This window comes from Microtus ochrogaster, chromosome 4 (assembly GCF_000317375.1).
Source record: "Microtus ochrogaster isolate Prairie Vole_2 chromosome 4, MicOch1.0, whole genome shotgun sequence".
Taxonomy (NCBI): Eukaryota; Metazoa; Chordata; class Mammalia; order Rodentia; family Cricetidae; genus Microtus; species Microtus ochrogaster.
This window is the reverse complement of record NC_022011.1, coordinates 28,580,033-28,584,836: the sequence shown is the minus strand read 5'-3', so window position 1 is coordinate 28,584,836 and position 4,804 is coordinate 28,580,033. Positions and strand designations below refer to the sequence as shown.

General features: G+C 52.5%; 1 protein-coding gene across 1 annotated transcript in view; it reads right to left on the bottom strand.

Annotated features, from left to right (window-relative positions):
* Irf8 (interferon regulatory factor 8) overlaps window positions 1-2,808 on the bottom strand; it is a 23,209-nt gene extending 20,401 nt beyond the window's left edge. The window contains exon 1 of the mRNA XM_005345773.2: window positions 2,768-2,808. The gene's annotated coding sequence lies outside the window, so the exon portion shown is untranslated. The remainder of the gene's footprint in view (window positions 1-2,767) is intronic.
* Between the last annotated feature and the right edge of the window lie 1,996 nt (window positions 2,809-4,804).

The following is a 4,804-nucleotide window of genomic DNA, read 5'->3' as shown; positions in this document are numbered from 1 at the left end:
TGTAGACCAGGCTGGTCTCGAACTCACAGAGATCCGCCTGCCTCTGCCTCCCGAGTGCTGGGATTAAAGGCGTGCGCCACCGCCGCCCGGCTGTGCCCTGAGTCTTGCAGCCAGCGTTTACTAGAACAGCCTGGAAATCCCCACGGCAGTTGGACAGATGCCCACCCCAAAAACTAGAACACAGCATTTCTAGCCTTCCAATTAAAATGTGACCTCTTCGGGCAGGAAAGAAGTCATCAGCAGTGAGGAGACACGATATCTCCAAGGACATGATTACGTCCAGAGCCAGCATGGCCCACAAAGCAAAACGGCAGTCAGGAGTGTTGGGAAGAGCTGCGCAGGTCAGAAACTCCAGGCCACTGTAGGTGGCAGCGGGAGCAGGAAGGCAGGCAGCGTCCTGAGAAGAGGGAGGTGAGAGCTCTTCAGGGCTGGCTTAGCTTTTCCACCCAACAGACCCAGTGGCCACCTGTTGGCTTAGAAGTGGGTGAGGGCTGAAGTGAAGATGGTCTCTGGTTCTGTTTTTGTTTTTATTTTTGAAACAGGGTCTCATATCCCAAGCCGATCTCCAACTCCCTGGGTAGCTGAAGGTGGCCTTGAACTCCTGATCCTCCTGCCTCCATTCCCCACTTTACAGGGACTAAACCCAGAGTTCGTGCGTGCTAGGCAAGAGCTCTTGCCACCTGAGCCACATCTCAAGAAAAAAACTGCACTTTGGCTGGGAAATCCTGACCTCAGTCAGCAAGGGCTCTTCTCCTTGGGAAGCCATTTGATTCTCAGCCTAAGGACCTTCACCAGAAAAGCAGGGGAAGAGGGGATATGTCAAGAAACCCAGAATTCTAAAACAACTGTTTTACAAATGACGGGCCAGAAAGGAATACCTGAGTAGAGAAATAAAATGCCACCAGATACCCCCCAAAAGCAAGTAGGGTGTTAGCTCCCACAGCTTGCTCTAGGGAAGACAGAGGAGACTCTCCTGGCTTGATAGTATCTTATGAGGTCTGCAAGGATAAATGTGGGTGGGAGCGGAGTGGGGGGCTCAGGATACAGCAGAGGAACTGGTCTCTATGGAGATGTCAATCAAAAGCCATCTCCACTTCCCCCCAGAGATGGATTTGTAAACCACAGGCCCTGGCACCTGAGCCCTGAAATCTAAAGAGAATTCACTGGCAGGGCTAGACCTCTTTCCAGAAAAAAGAAAGAAAGAAAGAAAGAAAGAAAGAAAGAAAGAAAGAAAGAAAGAAAGAAAGGAAGGAAAAGCCTGGCACTTTTTCATCAGGGCTCCTCCGATGACCAACACCCCAGAACTGTGAAGGACACCTGCCATAGAAGGTGACAGAGAAAAGAACGGGGTCACTGGAAGGAAAGGTGAATCACAGATCGTGAAAGTTGGGAGGTTAAAATCCTCTAACCCAGCTTCCTCTTTGCTCAAAAGAGGAGAAACTTGGAGGGACAGCCGTCCCCTGGGCACGGCTTAAACCGTCAGCACTGTTCCCAGCTCCCAGAAGTGATTTTATTCATTCTACAGACAGAAGCTTCAGCTGGGATCTGAATCTCAGCACACAGACAACCCTTTCTATTTCCTCTACAGTCACCTCTGAGGTCCTAGGCAGGCAGAGCCTGACCCCTTTATAACTATGAACAATAATAACTTACAAACACACTCACATGATCCTAGCTTCCTCTTCTTGATGTTAAGGGAGCATTCCCTCTCTTGGCCCAGTCCTGTCTACAGCTAACCCAAAGCCAGAGCACTAAGTCCTGGCCAGGCTTCTCACCCGGCAGTTGAGGCAGAGGCTCGCCCCACACAGATGTCAGCATCTCCACCAGTCATATGTATCAGGGCTCATCCCACGCCATCTCTTTCCTTCAGCCCTGGGCACCACTCTGGCTACTACGAAGCGGAAATATCCATCACGGCCATTTCTCTCGCGCGTGCCCCAAGCTTCCTCTAGCCACTGAATTACTCCCAGATCTTCATGAAGGAGCCTTGCCATAGCTTAAAAGAACAACCTAGAATTGTCATGTGACTGCTCTTAACTTTGACTTTAAAAGAAAAAAGTGGGGGCCATTGGTGGTTCAGCCTGAAACCCTAACTCTCAGGAAGATACGGCAGGAGGATCTCCAGATTTCCCAAACGAACCTGGGCTACAGAGTGAAACCCTGTCTCGAAACAAATAATAACAATAAAAAAAAAGCTAGGGAAGAGAATTTTAAAATTCTAGAACATTTATGGCTAGTTTCTATTAGTTTCTACCCCCTCAACCCCGTCCCAGCTGTGGCTATGGAACCCTTCTCACCAGGAACAGTCTTCCCTACAGCCTGGGGCCAAGCTCACAACAAACCAGTCCTGGCAGCTGCGACCCACACGGAACACAACTTTCCTGCCAGGGTCAGCTGGGCTAAGGCGCAGTCAGTCCTGCACCACTGGGCAATCAGACAGCCACTAGTCAGAATCAAAGCCTGTCGACCCCTGGGCAAGCCCACGCTTTGGATAGTTCACTCTTGGTAACTGGGCTGCCTGCCGCGCGGAGATTGGCAGGTCTTACATTACAGGGGGTCACTGTACTGTTTCTCTTCATCGTGAAGTTGCCCATCAGGCAAATTTTAAGAGGAAAGGCTGGGGGAGAAGGTGGCTGTTGTGGTGATTGCTGTTTTAAGAAGCCGGCAGTCTTCGGGAACAGGCACCTGCTAACGTGCTGTACACTTCGTCTGGGAACGAGTGGGAGAGGCAGCCCCGGCCTGCGCGCCCTCCCCGACCGCGTCCTACCTGCTGCTGATTCCCACGCTGCCCGCGCCTCCGCGACCGGCCGCGGGCTACTGGATAGACTCACGCGCCCCTTTAAGGACTGGGCGGGGGCGAGGGCGGGTCCCACTCGTGCGGAGCGACGGTCGCACAAACCAATGGTGCGCGACAGGGCCGCCGGCACCGCCCAATCAGAGCGTACCGCTAGGTCCGCGTTCTCTGAAGCGCTGGCCTTTCCGAGAAATCACTTCTGCGAGTCCTGGCGCCCCATTGAGCCCTTTTTCTCCCTTTACCCCGGGGGCGGCGCGGGAGGGGGCTGCCCCAAGGAAGGGTTGGGGGACTGGGGCGTCCTCCCAGGGTCAAGACAGCTGGTAGTGCGCACAGTTCATTCTTGCGGTGTGGCTAAGGTTCCAGGGCGCCCCTGTCTCAAGCACGTGTCCGGGGGCTGCCCGGGGTGTCACCTGCCCGGATTGGGGTTGCAGAGCAAAGGCCGGTCCCAGAGCTGCGTGGTGGACGACAGCTAACTTCCACCGGCCCTAGTGGAAGGAGGATGACCACCTGAAACTGCCCTGGGGGCCCGGGAAAACTGGGGCGTCGCACGCGTCGGGGTTGGGATGCCACCCTGGAAGGCTCCGCAAACATTCTTTGTCCAGTGGTGTCAGGAACCGGGCCGGAGCCTGTTCCTAGCCTGAATAGGAAGTGAGGGCCAGGAGCCGTAAGTGAGGTAACCGACTTTTATTGCCTACTGCCAATCACTCACCTATGGCCACGTTTGCCAGACTCATTCATCTGGGTTTTCAAAGAGAGGGAAATGTTGGAACCAGGACAAGGACTTTTAATTGGCCCCCAGATACAAGAAGTACACGGCTAAGTTTCAAATAAATACAAATTCAAGTAAGAATGTTCCAGTCTTCTAATTCTAATTCATCCTAATGAGCCTGTTGGTACACTTGAAGGGCATTTGTGAGATATAGATTGTCAGTTGTTAATTCACTGATCAATACTGTCCAAAAGTCAAGAGCCAAGTGGAGTTCCCTGGGGCCAAAGAATTAGAAATGAAAACTACTTTTCAAAGCTCGAACTCTTTAGGAGTAGTGTGGGAGTGTTTTAACGTGTTTTCTGTGGTGAAGTCAGAGTCTAGAAATCAGAGACCGTCTGCAAATTCCCACAACAGACCCCCGTATGAATTTTATACTCCCTTCTTTTCCAAAATATGCCCCTTATGAATTGATGCAGATTTTCCCACCTACAAATGTTGTCAGAGGCACAAAACTCAAATGTCCAGCCAGCCTGCCTGCTTCTTAGCTAAAGGTAGAGAGCGCTAAGGGAAACCAGCCCCGGCATGTGGTTCTGGCAGCAGGTGTCACTGTGCACACTGCAGGACACCAGTCTAGCCTGCCTGACAGCTGTCCCCTGTCCACTGTCCTGAGGCCACGTGTGCTTCAGGAGCGGCTGCCTAGTCTATGCTTGCTAATGTTTTCACAGAAGTCCGACGCATATTCCCTGACAGCACAGGTTTCCTCTCGGACCTAAGAGAACCCAAGCCTGTAATGGGCACTGACTCGTGGGTGGACACTGGCAGGGTCTTTGCAGGTGGAAGCATGAAAGTGGTGTCTCCAGAGAGCCATGTGTAAATGTCCTATGTGTCAGAGGTGGTCGCTCAGGAACACTGTGGGATCCTGCCTCTCACAGCCTCCAGGGAGACAGAGGGACCTTGGGAGACAGGCATAGGCATATCTCTCTAATGCTGAGGCTAGGTCACAACACCACAGAGGAGAAGAGGCATCTGCCGAGCTTACTTCAGGAAAAGAGCCCCCAAAATGTTCTGAGAGAGGCTATCACCACCTCCCAGCTCCTCAAGGAAGGCAGCTGAACATGTTTTCTACATCTGCAGGGCACACCCTCCCAGTAAGACCTAGTCACTGCTGCAGTGACCGAACCTCTTCTGAGGGCCCCTGGCATGAATATTCTCACCAAATCTGTCTCTCTCTGTCTCTGTCTCTCTCTCTGTCTCTCCCTGTCTCTCTCTCTCTGTCTCTCTCCCTGTCTCACTCTCTCTCT